The sequence below is a fragment of the Vanessa cardui genome, chromosome 19 (assembly GCF_905220365.1).
Source record: "Vanessa cardui chromosome 19, ilVanCard2.1, whole genome shotgun sequence".
Taxonomy (NCBI): domain Eukaryota; kingdom Metazoa; phylum Arthropoda; class Insecta; order Lepidoptera; family Nymphalidae; genus Vanessa; species Vanessa cardui.
Genome location: NC_061141.1, coordinates 548876 through 572911, shown reverse-complemented (window position 1 = coordinate 572911; position 24036 = coordinate 548876). Strand labels below are relative to the sequence as shown.

The 24036-nt window shown below is 35.7% G+C and overlaps 2 long non-coding RNA genes across 2 annotated transcripts; both read right to left on the bottom strand.

Moving 5' to 3' along the window:
- Positions 1-494: 494 nt before the first annotated feature.
- On the bottom strand, positions 495-5896 carry LOC124538052. Its single transcript, XR_006966957.1, has 6 exons — positions 5766-5896; positions 5016-5042; positions 3651-3677; positions 3108-3134; positions 2185-2211; positions 495-568 (listed from the first exon to the last, which is right to left on the bottom strand). It is a non-coding gene; the product is annotated as an uncharacterized LOC124538052 (long non-coding RNA).
- Positions 5897-10550: 4654 nt separating this feature from the next.
- On the bottom strand, positions 10551-17154 carry LOC124537965. The gene is made up of 3 exons (XR_006966945.1): positions 17106-17154; positions 16580-16683; positions 10551-10635 (listed from the first exon to the last, which is right to left on the bottom strand). It is a non-coding gene; the product is annotated as an uncharacterized LOC124537965 (long non-coding RNA).
- Positions 17155-24036: the final 6882 nt, after the last annotated feature.

The following is a 24036-nucleotide window of genomic DNA, read 5'->3' as shown; positions in this document are numbered from 1 at the left end:
CTTACAAACTTTGTCTGGTACATTTATATATTTTCGATTCGTTTCTGCCCGTGGCATCAATCGCGTATGAGGGGAGGGGGAGTGCTAGGTTAGGTTCTGTTGAGCTGTCTATCTGACTATAATCTATCTCTGTGCCATTCAGATCCGTTCAGCCGTTTTGGCGCGATTCAAAAACAAACATCCAACCAAAATTCCGCGTTAATAAAATAACAAGTTGTAAGAATATACCTATACCATAAAACTGTTAAGAAAACAAGTCTTAAGTCAAGAGTTTTAGCTAACTTTGCGGCTGTTTATAGAGCTTTATAACGACGCTACCTTGCTTGCTTTTAATAAATGAATATTTCGTGAAGTTACACTTAGTAAAAAAAATTGATTTATTTTATAAAACTGCAACTTCTTGTCGGCCATTTTTGTTAAAGACCTTCCATATTTTACGACCAAAAAGTTTGATTTATTTTTATAACTGTTATTAGCAATAAAACGTATATATGAATTATTAAAATATTTATTAGACCCCGTACTGTCACCATAGCATTATAGATTTCTGACAGTCTCGACCCGAACACTGAAACAATATTATATTAATATATTTGGGTATATATGTATATTATTAAACTCCTATGTTTGTTTGCTTGAACGTGTTAATCACTGGAACTACTTCGAGACTATTCAAATATATGTGTAATTATTTGTGGTTGTATGTTGTAAATCTCGTATCTAAGTACGAGAGAGCGGATTATATTTGAATGAGTGAACATTTAATTAAGAAATTACGTAAACAGTCGTACTCTAACTACGTTCGCACAGATACATTTTTTTTTATGGAATAGTTTGGTGGATGAGCATATGGGCCAGCTGATGGTAAGCAGTCACCATCACCCATAGGCAATTACGCTGTAAGAAATATTAACTATTCCTTCATCAATGCGCCACCAACCTTGGAAACTAAGATGCTATGTCCCTTGTGCCTGTAGTTACACTGGCTCACTCACCCTTCAAACCGGAACACAACAATATTGCGAGCCTATTGTTGTTTAGCGGTAGAATATATGATGAGTGTGTGGTACCTACCCAGGCGGGGTACTACCACCAAATTCTTTTAATAAAACGAATAAAGTCTCAGATATACATCGACACACCTCGGAAGATTATGAGGTTCTGTGCAAAAAGCAAAAAAAGTAAAAGTAAATCTTCGTAAGATTCGAAGATTAGTAAATCTAATTTGAATTAAAAAAAGAGATCTTTAACTCAAAAGAACTGGCAACATACTCAGTAGTTACTCCTTTTCATTAATCTAAAACTTGCAAATAATCGTATGCAATTAAATTTATATATTCTGTATGAAAATCAACGAATGCTAACTCAAAGCTTTGAATAAGCTTAAAAGTTTTAAGCTTCAGTATTCGTCAACTTCATACAGGTGTTCGAAAACATTCATTTAACTTTTATTATGAAAGAACATAAGTGTTAAGATAACATTTTATGTTAAAATCCATATTTCGAATGAGGGGTACGTTTACATGTCTGCTTTTAAAAACCGAATATGAAACTTTTTTACGTCATATAGGTAGGCGGGAAATGGGTTATTTTGTACTAATTACGTTGGTACTGCAACAACAATATCAGCATGTAAATTTAACCACGCTGTACCAATGCGGGTTGGTGAAATACACAAGTCGCAGAATTTCTAAGAAATTTGACACATGCAGGTTTTCTCACGATGTTTTCCTTCACCGCCGAGCTCGAGATGATTTATAAACACAAATTAAGCACACGAATATTCAGTGGTGCCGCCTAGGTTTGAACTCGCGATCATAGGCTATCTTGGATCTAACATTTTTTTGTTGGTACTATAAAAATTAGTTATTATTTCTCATAATATCTATTATATGTCCTTGTTGTCTGTAGTTCTGGATCGATCACTCTTTAAAGCACAACACAACAATATTATACAAATCCAGACGGGATCCAATCATTTTTAGCATTGCCATTAATTGTGGAAATGTTGCCATCATTTATTATTACGGAGTCCAACACTAGCTTCTCTCCGCCCAGCTGCCCGCATCAAATGCGTCATCAATTATACTAGTAGAGCCTTGGATTAACGTTTTAACAAACAAACAAATTTTTAAGTATATATTAGTGAAAACCATATTGTTATAATAAAGTATTACAACTCACCCACGCCTTACAAGACATTCCTGTACACTGTCAAATATATTTTTATTGTTATTTGATCTTGAAAAGGGTTGGAAATATTCAATTTCTAGTCTAAAACCACACTCCTTTAACTTAAGTACAGTCAGAGTTATAAAACAGTTTTTCAATTTATTCCTTTATCAAGTTTTTAACTCTTAGTACCTTTTGAATCTAAATATCAAGTCATTGAGAGGCAATATGACATTCGATCGGTAAAGCAGATTATCGCTCATACTGAGCACGCGAAAATAGATCTTAAGGTGACAAACCTTTTCTTAACCCGACTGTATCTAACCTCAAACAGCAAAACGAAGGAATGAATTACAAAAACACAATAACATCTGAGACGTCACAAATCTCTGCTAATAAATAATTAGCTCCTTACCAATCTTCATATATATTTAATATTAAAAGTTCTAAACTAATGGGTTACGTTTAATAAAATGTTATATAACAGCTGATATGACTTAATTAATTTTGATGAAAGTTTCTCGTTTTATTGTATAATTATTACTAAGAATATTTGACTAATATTACATAGAGACGAAATTGCGTATTTAAGTTCTTTCCGTTCTTAACCTTAGATTAGATTCTTAACCGATCTCGATTTCAATGCCCAGCAAACGTTTTTGTTTATATAGTCATGTCAGGGCTTTGTGCATTTTGTGCTTATACTTGGTAGTACAAACCTCACTAGTTATCCCACAGCTAATAGTAAAACTGTGCTTAGATATGTTCAGGTTTCAATGATAACTCAACTTGTGGTAAGTGGTGTATTGGTGACTTATTTGGTAATATTTACAGTGCCATTTGCTATGGGAGTTGACCACTTACCATCGCGTTGCCCATCTACTGTGCTTACTTATTAGGTTACTAACAATTAAAATGAACAAACTGTAACTTACATTTGCAATACATTGGTGGCCTTCGCACTGAAATAATAAATATTTGGAATAAATAAATATTATAAGTACTTATTAAATATAAGATAATTATATACATTTACTAGCTACCCACCCCAGATTCACTCGGGTGCAAAGCTAATATTAATACTAAATGTTCTACAGAAGTCGTTTATTAACGACATCACATTAGATCATTCTAAAATGATCAGTGTTTCTTTACTATATTGTCTATATATTATATACAAAAATCTTGCTCTTGAATCACTTTATATATTAAAAAAAACCGCATCAAAATCGGTTGCGTTGTTTTAAAGATTGAGGCATACATAGGGACAGAGCAAGCGACTTTGTTTTATACTATGTAGTGATGATAAATAATTTATGAACCAGACGCAATCATTTAACGTGGATAAAACCAGGAGAGAAAATTAATTACTTATATTATAGTGACTGTGATATTAGTTTAATCAATTAATAGCCATGCATTAATATTATAAGCTACGGAATTGTATAATCCAGTCCTAAAAGAAAAAAAAGGCTTACCCCAGCTTTGCACAGCATGCCAACGCACTGAAAAAGTACAAAATAAAATACATTAAAATGCACGAGATATTGGAATAAAACACGTGTCAGTATTCTGTCGTAAATGAAATGACGCAACAATAGAGGCTGTACGGCCCGCAGGTTACAGGGCGCCACTTCAATGCACTTTACGTACAAAAAGCCATTTACCGGATCCAAAAAAAAGCATACAGTTCGGTTAATTTTTTACATGACCTTCGACTAAAATCGTGTTGGCCTAGAACGCGTGCAAAAATCACTAATTTGTCATAAACTCTTTTTGTGTGTATTGTGTGAATATGTTTCAACCTTGTCCTCAAAGGGCGAGGAGGCCTTAGCCCAGCAGTGGGAAATTTACAGGTTGTTGTTGTGTATTGTGTGTGTCCAAACACAGTGGTAGATTTTTATCTGACTATGAGAGTGTTTTAATAGGATGGTGGTTTTACCTGACATTCACGTGCTACAATGGGAGATGCAGGTAAATCTTTATGTTAAATAATACATGCGAGTACATTACATATAACACGCATATCGCGGTTAAGGATGATGAGGTGATTGGAAGGTTTCTTAAATGTATTTCCAAATTTCCAATTTTTATATGGCATTCAGTATTTACTCACTACCTTACTGAGTTTCTTATCTGTCTTCTTGTGATTCAAAAGTGCTTGTAAAATTCTACTTGAATAAAGTATATTTAGATTTTGATTAATAGATGGATTTATTCACGATCAATGTTTAGGTGTATTTCATTGCGGTTCTGTGTTGATTAGCTAAGTAACTTCACGCTGAGTTTACAATTAAAAGTGAGTGATATCGGCTATAGCAGATTTAGTTATCTATAGTAATATTTGTTTTTTAAAGTAAAGTAACAGCCTGTAAATTACTCACTGTTGGGCTAAGGCTCTCCCATTAAGGAGAGGGTTTGGAACATATTCCAACACGCTGTTCCAATGCGGATTGGTGCAATGGCAGAATTTCGATGAAATTAGATATATGCAGATTTCCTCACGATGTTTTCCTTCACCGCCGAGTACGAGATGATTTATAAACACAAATCAAGCACATATACATAGTGATGCTTGCCTGGGTTTTTTTTTAATAAGATGCACGCTTTCTAACCACTGGGCCATCTCAGCTCCTTTTGTTTGTTTGTTTCTCATTATTAAAATAAACTTTAGTGCAGGCAATGGAGAGCCTGAAAGACAGAAGGCTTTAAATAAAGAGTGTATAATATGCTTATATTTTATACAAATGTTTGTTATTTCATATCTTATTTTAAAGTTACGAACTGATTTCCATCAGGTCGAAGCAGCGGCCACAGCTGGTAATTATACAAATAATACGTACCGACGAAGTACAGTTGTCACCGAAACACTGAAACCAGGTCAATAATTACAGCGATGTTATGTAATAGGGAATTCAATTCATTATGATTCAATTGTATGAGTGGACAATGGATTCGGATCGGGTAACTTACGACTGAATTGACTTCTAATTAATCATTTTGCTTAAATGTAATGAGATTACTTTTTTATGATTCAGTTGGGCCAATGGACTGTCAGACGGTAAGTGGTCACCATCGCCCATATACATTATCGCTGCTAAAAATATTAATTATTTCTTAAATCACCAATGACGTGCTAAGGTGAAATGCACACTGTGCCTCAACTTGCGCTGGCTTTCTTAGATTTTCTTAGATATATCTCTAATAAATGTACGTTCTATTTTATACTTTATTCCATGGTAATAAAGATTATTTTTCAAATTAATATACGAGGGTTTATTACAAGAAAAGTTGAATAGTTAAATAAATAAATAAATAAATAAATTAAAAGAAAGTAAAATAATCATATTTTTTTACTATTAGTAGTAGTTCTTTATCAGAGTGGAAAGTTGGAGCAAATAATGATATATTTAGTTAGTATTAATTATGGGTTGTAATAAGTTAAATTTCTTCCGTTTGTAAGCACACCTGCATGTTTCATATCCTTTTCCCACCTGTATTACTTGTAGGATTGTAATTCAAACAATGGATTTATTGTGTAACGAAATTAATGAATGCTAAAATTAAACTGAAGTAAATGAAAGTGTACTCACGGCTACTGAGCAAGAATCATCGAAGCACTAAAATATTTATATTTATACATTAAATTTAGTAAGTTATTAAAGTTGAGTAATTAACTTAAACTTTAGAGGAATAAATTGTAAGGTTTATTTGAAAATTTCAATCCAAGTTGCTTCCACACAACAACTACGTCGGTAAAAGGTCATAAGAACTATATATATTCTGAATCGATTATAGTCCCAATGTCTGTTGTATTTTTTTTACGGTATAGGTTGGCGAAAGAACATATGGGCCACCTGATGGTAAGTGGTCACCATCGCCAATAGACAATGACGCTGAAAGAAATAATAACTATTCCTTACATCGTCAATGTGCTACCAACCTTGGGAACTAAGAGTTTATGTCCCTTGTGCCTGTAGTTACACTGGCTCACTCACCCTTCAGACCGGAACACAACAATACTGAGTACTGTTATTTGACGGTAGAATAACTGATGAGTGGGTGGTACCTACCCAGACGGGCTTGCACAAAGCCCTACCACCAAGTAAAATAGGCTTCCTTTTTTTCCTAGCACGTGACAACTAGCCCCCTAAAACGTAAGCGAAGCCGTGAGCCACAGCTAGTATAACAATAGTTTTAAATGTGCACTTGAAATAATAATTCCATCGCCATATTTATTTAAGTGAAATATAAAAATGAAAACTGCAAGGTGACGTCAAACAGTCGGACGAATTTAACAAGATACGTGACTTCGCTTTGGCGAGGCCTCTGGAAATATTTTTCTTACAAAAAGTGTTTCGAACTTTTAAATGAAACATTTTATAGGTTTTTAATTTTATGAAAACTTTTACAAGAAACATTTGAAGTTCAATATCTATCTGAGTTGTGTTTATGAACATGTTGGCTGTACCTGGCGGAGAAACTTTACATACTGAAACCACTTTGTGTAAAAGTGAATGTTGGCGGTGAATGGCTCAAATATTAACCATTTCTTACATCACTAATGCGTCGCCTACAATGACACTTATACTTTATGACCCTTATACATTGGCTTATGCTGTTTGGTTATATGATTAGTGGGTAGCTTTTTAGACAAGTTTGTTTAAAATAAATAATAAAAAAAAAAACAGTTTATTTAATACATACGCGAGAATAACATTGATGCGTCTTACTTAACTGAAAAACAAATTAAGTTATATTACAGTAAAGTTACTAGTTTTAGTAAGTTTACATTATTACGTGGTAATATTTATTACTCAAAACTAAAAGATTTTATTAGTCTTTATGGTCATACATATGTATAGAATATACACAAGAAATTAATTCGAATGTTACAGCTTCAGACGTGGGCAGGTACCGCTAAGTTTTCATGTTATAGCTTCATCTTTTATAACCGGAAGCAAAACATCACGAGTAACTTGGACGTAATTTTACCACATTCTCCAACTTTTTCTTCAAAAGAAACGGAAGTTATTGCCCAGTGCAAATTTATAATCTCTTACTAAAAATATCCGTAAACAATGTTAAAGTCTGTGTAAATATTGAATTAAAACTTCTTTAGAAGTGATTCAAATACAACAATGAGTTAATTATGCGCAAAGATTCACTCCATCCCCTCACTCGAGTTCGGAGAAAGTTGAGGCGCAGAACTAACGGATTTATTAGCTTCCTGAGCCGCTGGAGTGTAAACACAACCTTCATCGTTCCGCGATCCTATTAAAATTTGTTGGCAGACAAATCCAATTACTTTTAATTTTGTTGATCCCGTAGTTGAAACTAGAACTACACCTAAACCAACCAGATACCCAAAGTGCTCATCGAACTCCAGAAAAATTAATTGGGAGACCTTGAGATCTCACGGTGTATTTTTGTTTTCCATTACTCAACCGACTGATGAATTGAATTGTTTTAAATTTATTAGAATTTTATAATATTATCAGCGAATTCAACAACAACAACAACAGCCTGTAAATTCCCACAACTGGGCTAAAGGCCTCCTCTTCCTTTGAGGAGAAGGTTTGGAACATATTCCGCCACGCTGTTCCAATGCGGGTTGGTGGAATACACATGTGGCAGAATTTCTATGAAATTTGTCCTATGCGGGTTTCCTCACGATGTTTTCCTTCACCGCTGAGCACGAGATGAATTATAAAGACAATATAAGCACGTGAATCAGCGGTGCTCGCCTGAGTTTGAACCCGCAATCTTCGGTTAAGATGCACGCGTTCTAACCACTGGGCCATCTCAGCTCTTAGCGAATTCATACTACATAAATTAGTGTAAGTTAGCAGGATTCTTATTACAGAGACAAGAGACAATATACAGAGACCGCGCCCACAGCCCAGTGGTTAAAGGGACTTCGACTTTCCAAAGTTAAGGGTAAAACTACCTGTTTTGGATGCGTTAACCTCAGACCACAGCTTGGACAGTTGAAAATTTGAATAATGTATCTTGTAAAGTTCGAAATGAATATCTCAGATGTATCTTTCGTATTTTAATTGCTTTTATATTATGTATTTGTATGTGTCATGTACTATTTTGGGTGGCACTATGTCGTGTGTCCTAGATATGGGCTGAGGTATCTTTGACCTACAACACAATTTTGGTCTTCACCCGCCACTGGGTCACTTTTATTTGGACAACATTAGAAGAGTAGAGGCTGTACTGAAAACGACGAATTAAAGTATATACGTACATACTTTTGGTTCTGCGCCTCAACTCTTTTTGGTTTTGTCGGATTTGCTGTTCCATCAGATGTAAATGTGAGGGAATAGATAGAGCACTCGTGTAACCTCGTGCTCTATACAGGGTTATAGGTAACCCGACGTATATCCGTTAGGAGGTGATAGGGGGGACTATTTGCAATAATTTGAACCCACATATGCATAATCCAAAATTGAACCATTTTTGAAAAACAAAAAGCTAAAAAACGTGATTACTCAAAAATGGTTCACATTTAGATTCTGCATATGGGGGTTAAAATTATTGCAAATAGTCACCCCTACCACCTCCTAGTGGATATACGTCGAGTTACCGATAACCCTGTATATCATAGTCCACCAAGGGAGGGCGGCAAACCAGCCAGCAGGACTAACATTCTGCGTAGTTCACTGGTTTCCATTGAGTTTGGTCGCCGAGGCTAAACCGATCAGGTACACATCACATAATCACCGACAACTGAAAAATATGTGACATACAGACTCTAAGACAGTACTAACTGTAGACATTACTGTTAATATTGTAGTTAAACCAGCAATGTAATGGTTGATGTTTTTTTTTTATTCAAACTCAGTTCCGTTATATTAAATTTAGTATTTTAAATGATAGATTACACTGATCTGACAGTTAATGTTTGCTCGTTTTATGAACTAATTACATTTACGAGAGCTAAAATTAAATCATAATGTAAGTAATAATTCAATGCTGTAAATGATTGATTCTAAACATTTGTTAAAAATATAATAAATATAATATGGTTTATAATTATTGAAATAGAAATAAGTCTCTTATTGAAATTAAAAAGGAATCGCAGATATCGAATTGAGATAATGCTCTAAGGAACCTGTACTGTTAACTTGTTAAGCTTCCTATTAGAAATTATGTTTTTGAGCCATTTGCTGTTGAAGCACATGGACCTCGCCTTTTTGCCTCCACTGGTGACAGCAGGGCTGGTTTGTTTTTGCCTCGAGGATCGGGATTCATTCAACAGCAAATTCTGCTTGAATGCTTGCCACCATTCGCGATTATGATTTATACGATAACTATTTATAGTCTATATTTGTGTATACTTAATTATTTAATGTTAAGAATTATTGTTATGTAAATAATCGCTTAGCATGTAATGTACTCATAACAGTAGGTATTATCATGGGTATATTTAACGATATTTTGTTTTTGTCAAATGCCTCATTTATTGTGTTTTATTTATTTTATTTTGTGGGTTAAATATTTTAAGCCACAATATTCGATAGAAGTCAACTTCTGTTGTGTAAATTTAAAGTGTGTTGAGAAAGGATTTTGTGAAATTTTGATTACATTGCATTAATGTGATTATAAATAGTGCCTAGTATTAATTTGTATTTAATAAATGAATATTGTTTTATATTTAAATACTCACCCCAGATGTGCAGTTTTTACCAGAGCACTGCGGATTATTAGAAATAAAAAGATTTTAATAATGAAAATAACTAAATCAATCTCAATGAAACATAAAAATCTATATTTTATTTTTTACGTTTAAGATTTATTTAATTTTATGCACATAGTTTCAAAAGCGTGATTCAAGTAAGGTACGGCAAAAAAGATATTGGGGATATGAGTTATTGCTGTCTTCTTTACTCATTACTTTTTCACGCGAATCAGTAATAGTATCTCACTTCGTGTCTGTTTGGATTGGTGCAAGGGAGATCATCAAATTATAGGAATCTGGTGCATCTTAGTTCATGACCGAATTAAAACGCCATTTCGAATGTCCTTTTTTTTAATTTTCATAGTAAATTTGAATTCATAGATTTTCAATTACTAAATAACAATGAGATTTTGGGAAGTACTTAGTATATTCAACAACAACAACAAGGCCTCTTATTTTTTGAGGAGAAGGTTCGGAATATATTCCACTAAATATCAGAATATTTAATGGTGCCTGGGTTTGAACGCAATCAAGGTCATCGTTTAAGATGCACGCGTTCTAACCACTGAGCCTCCTCAGCTTACTTAGTATATGTTGTTATGCATGTTTTGTTATTCTCGTTAATATAATGTATGTTATTTTTTTATTTATAAAAAATATATTATGTTAAGATAAGCTCCTATTCCTAAATCCGGCTCGGCGCGGCGTCTCACGTCGTAACTTTGGATATTTTCATTTAAACTTACTCTGGCGTCGCAGTTGCAACTGACGTGCTGTAATAATAATAAAATATTTATAACTTGACGTCTATTAATACTGGAAGTATATCTATTAGCCTCATATAACTTTTAGCGGTACTGAATAAAGCCAAATAGTACAAGTTCCACAACGGAACCACTCTTTTAATGGTTTTATAAGAAATATTAAACATCACCAATGGACCACCAACCTTGGGAACTATGATGCTATGTCCCGTGTGACTATGACACTATATCTCAACCATTTTTTGTTACAATGAGATTCTTATTAGAAATTGAATGGTCCTATCCAGTACACATACGTGTACTAATTACATACTTAAGGATATGACACAATGAGGTTATACACACAAAGTGTAGGTAACGATTTAAATTTGGTTAAAATGTTTATTTATAAGGTCTCTTGAATATTCATGATTCATATAAAATATATTTAAAGTTATTATTATTATTTAATTTATTATTGTTTTTTTTTTAGGTAATTGCTATATACTAAATGTCATCGCTTTTTTATTGAATTTATTTATGTGAAAAATATATATTCCTGACTTAATTATAATAATTATTACTTTATGTTTAAAGTGAAATATAGTTAATCTCTAGTAAAAAAATATACATTTGAATTGTACCTCAAAATGCATGTTTTTGCGTCTTTAAGAGTCGCACACTTTATATTAAGTATGTATGTCTTATGTACAACATGTGTAAGTGTATGTAGCTAGTGTTGATGGCCCTTAATAAATAAATAAATATATCAAGTATTACATTGTTAAAACATCCCAATGAAGATTAATCTTATGTTCGGCAGTGAATCTGTGTTTATCGAATTAAATTCCGTTACATGTACACCAAAACTTTGCAACATGCTTTAAATACTCTCCCCCTTTACAGGGGATGGGGGTTACATTGCGGAACGTTAAGTGAAACTTGTATTGAAGAGGGGGGAGGGGTTGTCTTTACTCGGCACTAAGTTAAGTGCAACTTATTACTGAAGCGACGACGATTGTCAAATATGTCTGTTCTACGAATTTAAGTAGAGGCCTGCTTATGTTCCAAAGCTCGTGTAAGTTCCAAAGTCGTTTGGAAGCATATTCGACCATGCTGGTCCAATGCGGATTGATGAATACAAACGTTTCAAATTTTCATTTGACTTGCATTCTTCCTCACGATTCATCGCCGAGCACTAGATTGTTACAAATTAAATACGTTTGAATATTCAATGGTATTTGTCTGGGTTTGAAATTGGAATGGTTCGATACAATTCACGTCTTTTCACCACTAGACCATCTCATACGAACTATTCGTGTAAAAACAGTAAACAAATATTTTTTACTAAAAAAATGTACAAACTATAACACGCGGTCATGACAAGTGCGGCATTTTAATTTGTTACATATAATTATTACTCACATGAGTACTTCATTTAAATTTTTAGTTTGTAATATATTTGAAAAAAGGTTTATGAAATTTTAAAATATATTTTTTAATTTTATTTCAAGAGTCAACTATTTATTTAACAGTAATAACGATGTAACATTTAACTACTTGCTTAATGCGTATTATACAATAGGTTTATTGGCAGTACGGCAGCAAATCGCGAAGAGCAATCAATCTGACGATCTCCGTGGCAACCTCGACTTTTCATAGGTACGTCCCGGGTTCAATTCCCAGCGGAGTCGATGTGAAAAATTTAATAATTTTCTATGTTGTCTTTTTTTCTTTCTTTATGATATAGGTGGCAAACGAGCAGGAGGCTCACCTAATGGAAAGTGACTACCACCGCCCATGGACATCTGCAATACCAAGGGGCTTGCGTTGCCGGCCTTTAAGAAAGGAGTACGCTCTTTTCTTGAAGGTTCCCATGTCGTATTGGTTCGGAAAAACCGCCGGCGAAAGCTGGTTCCACAAAGTGATTGTGCGAAGCAGAAAATGTCTAAGAAATAGCGCTGTTGTGGATTTTCGATTATATATATAAGTATATATAGATATATATTTTATGGATTAAATAGTTGTACTGATTATTATGAATGTTTTTGTGCGAATGTGAGTGAGGGTGGTGAGCTATAAATTGAATTCTTTTTTCAAATGGACGACGTCGGGGCGAGCAGCTCGTATCTTATAATATCTAATACTGATATGAATCGGCAAATTCATCAGCCGAGCGGTGGGAGTTTCCGCTGGATTCTGGTAAATCCTTAAGCTTAGGGATAAATGAAAATTGTGTTGGTTAAAATGTGTGTAAGGAAGTTACATTAGGTCACTTAGTTGTAAGTGAAGCTGTTTATATATAATTACATATAAATTAATAATAATATTACTATTCTTGTATTTAAAAAAAGAAAAATTAAGGCAGCTAAGTTTTGTTTTTACGCAAAAAGTTTTAATCTGATATACATATATGCTACATTATTAAGTTAGGACTTTGAGATCGGACCTACGATGTGTTGTGTCAATTTGTAGTGCTTTGAAGGCTGCTCAAACTTATACACGAAAGTCTATAAGTGGAAACTTTTTGGTTTATTTTTTCAAATAAGTGTTTAATATAAGACAATTTTATTTATCAATAAAAACATGTTTTATAAGAAGAAGTGACATGTCTTAGAAATATGTACAGAAAAGTCAGCATGGTAAGTGGTTACCATCACCCATAGAAAATGAAGCTGTAAGAAATATTAACTATTCCTCGCGGCGTCAATGTGCCACCAACCTTGGGGACTAAGATGTTATGTCCCTTGTGCCTGTATTTACACTGGCTTACTCACCCTTCAAACCGGAACACAACAATACTGAGTACTGTTATTTGGCGGTAGAATAACTGATAAGTGGGTGGTACCTAACCAGACGGTCTTGCACGAAGCTCTACCACAAAGTAAAACCACAGTATATGTATTTTATAAACAATATATCGTTATTATGTTTAAACAATGGGGGAAAATGAACGACACTTTATTTGACAACTAATTAACTTAATCAAATACTTTTACAAATACGAGATATCATGAAAAAAGTGGCGTGTTGTACGTACATTAGCACAATACTGCGTGATTAGGTCGAATAAGATCGGTGTGTGTTTCTATCTCATCGATTATAAGGTGCCACGAGACTGATTGCTTATTTTATACATATGAAGTCTGGTAAATCCAGTGTTATATGAAAACGTTACGTAGATAGTTTTGAATTCAGCATTTTATACCGCGTAAACTTAACAAGATATGCCCAAAATAATACTCCCTAATGATCTGATAACTTTTTTTGTTACCCTCAACGCTCAAAACTGATTTAATCAAATCACCGGTTACCGTTAGTTACCGGCAGTCAATATTTTTTCAAAACATTAAATAAAATTCGGTTTATAGCAGAAACCGTTAAGCTCTAATACAAAATTAGGCAATACGTTTTTACAAAACCTTTTTTTGAGTAGTTATTATATACGAATAAATTGCATAAATTTATATATATATACACGAATACTAACTCCACATTCCCTTATGACCTATAAGCGACAAGTTCCAGATACACGTGGGTGCTATTTATTGATAAAGAAAACAATAATTACTCCCTACCAGACTCAGAAATAATATAATAATAGCTATACTCTCTCTCTTCTCTTTTTAAAAAAAAAACAACAGTACCAAGGCCTAACTTATTTAAGGAATTACTAATATTTCTATTTACGCCTCATTTTAAGCTTAACACTTGTTTTAAGAGTCCCCACTCTTACAATAGCCCAAGGGGTCAGGTTCGATCCTGAAACTTTTTACATCTCTATGTTGCCCGTAAAACAATGCGCTATTGACCCTTCAATCCTTAGTTACAGAGGTATAACATTTATTTATTTTATTTGGTTCTTCAACAATGTGTACACTGATTATAGTAATATAATATGATAAACGAAATATTATATTCTAAGTGTCACAATTACTTGAAGAAGAACACATCACCATCATCATCAGCCCGTACCCGTCCACTGCTATACGTAGGCCTCTCCAAGTGCACGCCACAGTAGTCTTTCTCCTAACTATAGAAGACTTTAGACTTACTACTAAGAAGAACATAGTATGCGCTAAAAGAAAACAATCAACGTCTTAACCTAATCATAATTATTAACAAAAATGTAACATTGTAAGATATACCTAATAAGTTTAATTTATTTTAACTTTAAAACGATTAATGAATAAATTTATGTCAGATATTTAAGGTAATAATTTATTTCCTGTGGCAACACTAAATGTCGCGTTTATATGCGAAAGGTTATTCTGCATCACACCTATATCGTCTCCCGGGTACTCCTTTTTAAGCGACTTCAAGAAAGGAGTATTCTCAATTCGACCGTATTTTTTTATGTTTGTTCGCTGATTACTTCGCGCTTTATGAACCGATTTTGATATTTATTTTTTCATATATGCAATATGAAGTTGTAAATAATAGAATTACACAAAAAGACCCGCTGAATTTTTTTCGCCGGTTCTTCACGGGTATTTTCTTTATTTGGGTATTTTCTTTTCCGTACAAAAATCAATATGATAGTATAATCTATACTGAATAAAGGTATTTGAGTTTTAGTTTGATAGTGAATTGATAGCAAGCTGTCTCGACAGAATGATGTCAGAGCACACCTGTACCAAGATTGGCGTACAGAGCTCTCTATCGTCAGATATTCATCAATTCGAAATTTACAATCCAATTTGTAATATATCGGAGAAGTTATTATATGGAAGGAGACAGATTTGATTTCAGATTGCAATTTCACAACGGAGGCCTTTACAGGGATTCGATTGAGAACCTTATTCCTTACGCGATAAGGGCTATATTGCAGGCTTTTGTAAAGTGTGACAAAGTGGTAACTGATTTTTGGAAACACGAATTCCATAAATATTTCTGTAATATTTATTCAGTGTACGAATTGTATATATGGGTGGACCAAATACTCATTCTATTTTGGTTTGCGTTTGTTTTATAATACAACCGATTGCGGTCTCAATTCTTATATGGTTTCAATTGTAAACCTGCCCAATATAGCTATTATATCATCCAGCAATGGAATTCCTGCAATGATATTAGTAGTGCTGTATACTGTTGGTAGTGTTATACATAAGCTACATTGGATAAGTGCCACAGATATAACAAAGCTGTAGTAGCCCTGGGCTTCGATCGCGTTTTAGAGTGTTGGCAAAAATGTCCTTTCTTTGAGTTCAAGTTTGCTTCACGATAAAAGTCATCAAATTCGTTTCAATTGTTTGGTCGTGAAATAGCGACAGACAGACAGGCAGAATTACTTTCACATTTATAATATTAGTATAGATAGTAATCTTCAATACTCAGTGTTGGCGCAGGATAACATCTTGTGTCCTGTATCATGTAGAAGGCGGTGCATTGGATCATTTTTATAAAATTAACTAAAAATTTACGTCATTAATTTCTAACAACTTGGTGGTAAAATCTTGTGCTAAGTCATTTGTGTGGGTACCATTGACTCACTATATTATATTCTACCATCAAACAACAATATTTAATGTTGTTATGTACCCGTACAGGCGCAAGGGACAGAAAATATTGGAACCCAACGTTGGGTGCATATTGGCATATAATATTTCTTAGATAGCTATGGCGTAATTTTTTTTATTTATCCTATTCCTGTGGTACGAGGCGTCTAAGACCTCGTATGAAAACAATCATAATACTGGTACAGGGCTTATTAGACCCCGTAATGATTAAGAAACTAAAATTCCATGTTGTTGATCAAATAAATGTAACAGCCTGTACTTAACAACAGAGAAATCTATGTTATTATTAGCTGCACTGCAAGGGCGACATACGAGGCGTATTAGACCTCGCTCAGTATTGAACGTTGTAATCTGCATAACATACATGAAAAAAAATCGTATCGAATCGATGAAACATCTATCGAATATTTTTCCGATTACTCATATTAGTTATTTACGTCGTCACTATTACTTACCTCAGTGAATATAAAAATGAGAAGGAGGAACTGCCGCTTCATTGTGGAGTGTGTTGGTATGTTCAGACAATGACACGGCTGGAATCGAGTTCGTCACGGCGAGGCTGCAATCAATATAATCTTCCATACGATAATTGATTAAATCCTATTATCATAAATGTTGAAGAGAGTCTGTTACGCTGTTTCATAACTAATCAACCCACATCATTGGAAGATAAGAACAGGATTTACTTGGTGGTAGGGCTTTGCGCAAGCCCGCCTGGGTAGGTACTACCCACTCATCAGATATTCTACCGCTAAACAACAGTACCCATTATTGTTGTGCTCCGGTTTGAAGGGTGAGTAAGCCAGTGTAACTACAGGCACAAGGGACATAGCATCTTAGTTCCCAAGGTTGGTGGCGCATTGACGATGTAAGGAATAGTTAATATTTCTTTCAGCGTCATTGTCTATGGGTGACGGTGACCACTTACCATCAGGTGGCCCATATGCTAGTCCGCAAACTTAGTCCATAAAAAAAGGATACCTAATATTTGACCTTCAAAATCACACGCGGGCAAAGCTGTCATAGAAACTAGTTAAAAGAATGACGCTGAATTTCTTTCGCCGGTTCTTCTCAGGTCAGGGTGTTTCCATTTCCGAACCGGTGGTAATTTGATATTTTACAACATTAAATTAAAGCTTCTTTCATATGTCACAGGCAACTTGCTTAAATAGCCATTAATAGCTTAGCTCATTTACTGGACAAATAATTATTTTTATTTAAATAATCGTTTTTATTTTTTAATATCTTAGTATGAATGGAAGACGCATTGATTTCATTCATTCATTCATTCAGGCTTCTCGTTGCTTGAAAGGCGGTCTTGAGCAGTATGGCTAGGCTTTTCATTAAAAAGTTAATTAAGCAACTTGGCTGCGACTTATACATTGTAACGTAATATAACGTAATGCGGGAAGACATTGAACATTTTTAATGCAAAATGAACGAATTAAAATGTATCTGCTCTTATATCATAATTAGATTTCAATATAGACAGAAGTACTTTGCCTTATAAAATATGAAGTTGTGGATTCGTAAACTTGGTTTTATAAGTTGCTATATTTGTATTGAAGATGTTGAGTAGGATGTAATCAAACATCATGTAGGTAAATAAGTAAATATTAATTAAAAATAGATACAGTAAACATGATATTCGTTCTAAAAATAAATTTCGTTTGATATATAATGTAAACCACTTAGAATGTATTTTTAATATACCAATTCAGCGTTCACATCGGTAACCATTGCGAGACAAGAAAATTTAGGAAATTAAATAACAATTTATCGGAAATTAATGAACGCGATTGCAAAAGTTAGACAAGTAAGTGACGTTGATACTTTGTAATATTATGTCTGGGGTTACTCTTTGGACACATAAACGGTATTCATTAATTACGAATTGGACATAAGATCTTGGAGCTAGAGACTCACTTCGAGTTAAATTCAGTACATTAGGAATATTTACAGTAACGCGACAATCGATTTACAATAGCATCATAACTTTGAAATAAAACTAGTTTTAACGGATTTAAATCGCGTATATTAATTATTTTTATCATCCCGACGTTTCGAGCACTTTACATCGTTCGTGGTCACGGGTCCCGGGCAGTCTACCCGCGATTTAAATCCGTTAAAACTAGTTTTATTTCAATGTGTAATAATCGCGAAAATCTAAGACAACAGCATCACAACTTATACGTATAACGAATGCATTTCGATTCTCGAAGTCACTGTCACTGTGTCCAGACCCCTCTTTCCCATTTTGCACTTTGGGTAAGTGCCCTAGGCCCCGCGAGCGATAGGGGTCTCCTTAGATCAAATAAAAAAGTATAATATATTATTATTAGGCGTATTATGTCATTGTTAAAATTAAATATATAACCTTGTTTATCTAGTTATATTCCCAGTATTCCCAGGTTCTCCAATAGGTTAAAAATAGCCCTGTGTGCGTCAACTGTCCGTTACGGTGAACGAGACGACTGTGATTCCAGGCTGTTATGTATTATCTATAACTAGCAACCCGCCAAGGCTTCGCATGGGTGCAATAATGATACTAAATATAAATAAATATAAATATGAGACAACATCACATACATTACTCTGATCCCAATGTAAGTAGCCAAAGCACTTGTGTTATGGAACATCAGAAGTAACGACGGTACCACAAACACCCAGACCCAAGACAACATAGAAAACAAATGATAATCTACATTGAATCGGCCGGGAATCGAACCCGAGACCTCGGAGTGGTGTACCCATGAAAACCGGTGTACACACCACTCGACCACAGAGGTCGTCATATACTACATAATTTGGTAATTTACGACAGCACATTCCAAACTTCGAAAATTATCAGTGTTTCTTTACTATATTGTTCATATATTATACACAAACCTTCCCCTCGAATCACTTTATCTATTAAAAAAAAAACGCATCAAAATCCGTTGCGTAGTTTTAAAGATTTAAGCGTACAAAGAGACATAGGAATATAAAAAGCTACTTTGTTTTATACTATGTAAAGGTGATTTAAAATAAACTAACAATTAAATGGGTGATTTAATTGTTAGTTTATTTTAATTGTATACTAATCGTATAATAAAGTTTGTATTTTCTTAAAACCATTATTATTATTTACACATCCGCTATATAAGCAATAAACTCGATGAATTTGATATTTTCAGTGACACAGTGTAAACACGAGATGAAAAGATATTTTTTTACGCCAAGTATTTAATTTCACATGAAGTTTATTCTGAATTTTGTTGGGAACAAAAATAACATTGATCAACTTACATGCATCAATAAATCAATCTAATATTAAAAAAATAATAAGTAAAACTTATTTTAATTTTACAGGATTCTTCTACATACATGAGAAGAAAAATTTGGAGATAGTATTCGTTAATGTTCAAACGGGAAATAACTATACGAATATTTTAGGAATGATGACAATTTTACTCATTCTATGAAACAAATCATGACCTCCTTCCCGGTTCTTCTCAATACAACCTACAGCCCAAACTGGTAAGAACTTTCTATTAAATATACCCATTTTACAGGAATTCGCAAAAAATCCTTCTTAGAACCCAATTAAATAAAGTATATAATGACTAAATTTCATTTACAAAATAATCAAAATCGAATTAATTAAAACATTAGTAGTACTCAGTCTTTCTTTAAAGTTTGCTTGAATTGCTGTAAGGATTATATTTACAATCACAAATTTTAGCAATCAATCACAGAATATTTAATGGACAAAGTTGACTAAACTGTTTCCGAGGCCGCTAATAGGTGTGACGACAACAGTCTGTATATTTCCCACTTTTGGGCTAAAGGTCTCCTTTTTCTTTGAGAAGCAGGTTTGGAACATATTCCACCACGCTGTTCCAATGCGGGTTGGTGACTAGTAGCAGAATTTCTATGAAATTGGACAGATGTAGGTTTCCTCCGCGAGAAGAACGAGATGAATTATAAACACAAAGTAAGCATATGAATTTTCTTTATACAGTCGTGTTTGCCCGGGTTTGAACCCAAAATCATCGGTTAAGATGCACGCGTTCTAACTACTGGGCCATCTCGCTTCTTTTATAGGTGAGATGGTTTATAAAATAATTTATTAAGGGGGTGGAAGCCATTGCGACTGGAAAACATGAGTCGTAATCAAATATTGCACAATAAATCCCAGGCAATGGTGCTTATTGTGTTTAAATAATTGAACATACAAATTTACTTTATTTAAGTCGATTTACAAGCACTTTTGAATTGACATTTTATAGAACTATATTAAGCGTATAGCTACTACCGGTGCGAAATGTAGATTCTACCCAAGAACTGGCAAGAACTCAATAGTTCTTCTATCCCAGCACCAGACAACCGTTAATCATGTTTGCTTATAACCTTGTACTTAACGCTAAAGGAAATACTTTAAGAGTACTGACTGATCTAGAATTGTGAGTTGGGAGGGGCTAGTGCCAAGAACGAGATTCATCAAGTGCATAACTTCAATGGTGGAACGATTTGCCTGATGCTATTTGGAACGCAAAAAAAGCTATTTGGAACGGCTGAACTTTAACTGGATAACTTATGCCTTATTACTTTTTTAATTGGTAACATTGTTTTTTTATTTTTTACTTCAATGGGTTTGCCATTTCATTATTCCGTTTATGTTTTGAGTTTGAGTAAAGAATTCTTTATAGTTAAGCTCTTTTGTATGATTCAATTTTGACGTTAATAAAGGCTGATGAAAATGTATATGTGTAGCCTTACCTACACGTCAATCTGCAACGCATTTCGTTTCCGATCGGGCTGATATTGATTCATAAATATTTTCCATCGACAACGTATGCTCATGTCAATTAACTGCAGTTCGCGTGGAAAATTCAATAACAATGCGTGTCTTCATATTACTATTGATGTATGGGAACTCAAATAATATGTTCTCGATGCGAATTCTTCTCGATGAAATAATACGCTTGGTTTATGTTTAGACTTGTTTAACAGTTTTTATTGAATTAAGGACAATCAAGAACACAAAAACTACAATAACAACTTTAATGATGTTTTCCTTCAACGCCGAACACGAGATGTGAGATGTGTTTATTGTTTATTTGTGACACGAATTAAGCACATGAATAGTCGGTGACGCTTGCTTTGAATCAGTTTGAACCAATGGTTACGATGTACGCGTTCTAACCACCGGGCCATCTCCGTTCTCAATTGCAATCGACATAACGTAAATGACACTCTGATGGAATAGAAGGGACACCTATTTCTGTGCTCTCTCTTCTTTTTCGTATGCTTCATTACTGAAAGGCGTCATCATCATCATCATCAACAGCCTATTTTTGTCCACTGTTGGACATAGGCCTCTCCCAGTGCACGCCACTGTGGTCTTTCTCCGGCTACTCGCATCCAGCTCCTGCCTGCCGCCTTGCGTATATCGTCACTCCACCGTGCCTGAGGACGTCCTACACTACGTTTGCCGAGACGCGGTCTCCACTCTAGAACACGTTTTCCCCAACGGTTGTCTGTTCTACGACAAATATGAGCATAGCCCTTTCCATAGCACGCTGAGCGACTTTAAGTTGGTGGACCAGCCTTGTCGTGAGTGTCCACGTTTCGGCTCCGTATGTCATGACGGGTAGGACGCACTGATTGAAGACTTTCGTCTTAAGGCACTGTGGGATCGACGATGTTAGGATTCGACGTAACTTCCCAAACGCTGCCCAACCCAGCTGAATTCTTCTATTCACCTCGTCCTCAAGGTTGTTTCTACCTAATCGCAGAGTCTGCCCGAGGTAGACATATTTTTGAACAACTTCGAGAACGGTACCGTGTATCGTAGTCGGTTCCGGTAGAACATGTTCATTGAACATGACCTTGGTTTTATCCAAGTTCATCCGTAGGCCGATACCCATAGAAGAATCAGCCAGCTCGTTCAGCATTTGTTGTAGGTCCTGCAGCGTTTCTGCCACGATGACGATGTCGTCTGCGAATCTCAAGTGAGAGATGTATTCGCCATTGATGTTAATGCCACGTCCTTTCCAGTTCAGCGTCTTGAACATATCCTCCATTGCATTAGTGAACAATTTGGGGGAAATAACGTCCCCTTGTCTCACTCCTCGATACAATGGTATGGGATTTGTTTGCTGATTTTGTACTCGGACGGACATGGTGGCAGCTTCGTAGAGACATCTCATTACTTGGATGTATCGCCAATCAACTTGGCAACGCTGCAGGGACTCCAGAACAGCCCAGATTTCAACCGAGTCAAAGGCCTTCTCATAGTCCACGAATGCAAGACACAGGGGCCGATTATACTCATGGGACTTCTGTATAATCTGCCGCACTGTATGGATGTGGTCTATGGTGCCGTATCCGGTCCGAAACCCGGCCTGCTCCGGGGGTTGGAATTCGTCGAATCTTCGCGCAAGACGGTTCGTGACCACTCTTGAAAACAGCTTATAGACATGGCTCAGTAGGGATATGGGACGATAGTTCTTCAGCAGGGTTTTGTCTCCCTTTTTGAAGAACAGGACGACCACACTCCTACTCCACGCCTCCGGAGTTCTCCCTTCGAAGAGGACAGAGTTAAAAAGCGTCTGAAGTTCCCTAAGTACCGGTTTACCTCCCGCTTTTAATAGCTCTGTGGTAACGCCGTCCTCTCCAGGGGCTTTTCCATTTTTAAGCTGTCCAAGAGCAGTCTCGATTTCGCCAATACTGACTTCAGGCAGGTCTTCGGAGAAATGGCGTGTTAATGTAGCTCTAGGATCCTCATTTTCGGGATCAGGTCGAGATGCATGCGATGCGTATAACCGGCCGTAGAAGTCCTCTACTTCCGAAAGTACTGCCGGCTTAGAAGAAACGACTTCTCCACTTGCTGTGGTCAACTTCGTCAGGTGGCTCCTTCCAAGAGATTGTACGAACACCGTAGACCCCCGATTCTGCTCAATAGCTCTTTTTATTGCAAGAGTATTGGAGCACCGGAGGTCGTGTCGTACGCGCCTGCTGATCTCTTGGTTTAATTGCCGTTTCTCTGACGAAGTGACAGGTGGGTTTTCACGTCGTTTCTTCATGAGCCCCAAAGTCTCTTCCGAAAGGTTCGACTTCCTGCCCTTACGCTGCATGCCACAATATCTCGTGCCTTCTTCCCTGAGAATTCGAACTACATTTTCGAGGTTCTGGTTTACGTCCGTTGTGGTTTCCACGGCAACGAATCGGTTCTCCAGGATTGACTGGAATGTTTCAGATCCCGCAATGGTTTGGAGCAGCTTTGGTCGGAGCGTGGACTTCATCAGACGGGCGCGCTCGGCCTTAAAATTGATATTCAGAGAGCCTCGGAGGAGTCGGTGATCACTACCGGTATTGAACCTGTTAATCACTGAGACGTCTCTGAATATATGCCTCTTGTCCGTCATTATGAAGTCGATCTCGTTTTTCGTCATAGTGTCGGGGCTTTGCCACGTCCACTTCCTTTGCGGCTGCTTCTTGAAGAAGGAGTTCATCAAGAAGAGCCCCTCCCGTTCGAGGAAGTTGACAAGCATTTGCCCCCTATGATTCCTGCTTCCAAGTCCATGGGGTCCTACTACCGATTCGCTGCAGTTCTGTACTCCCACTTTAGCGTTGAAGTCCCCCATGACAACGTTGTAGTGGGTTTTCGAGGTGAAGTGGAGGGCCCTCGATATGTCATCGAATAATTCTTCCACTTCATCGTCCGAGTGTGTCGAGGTCGGTGCGTACGCTTGCACCACCTTGAGGCTGTACCTCTCGGTGAGCTTTATAATGAGGTACGCTACCCTGTTCGACACACTGGAGATTTCCACCACGTTGTCAACTAGGGACTTATTTACCAGAAACCCAACGCCACCTTGGGATTGTTGGTCACCCTCTCGGAAGTACATTAGGTGGCCTGATTCGA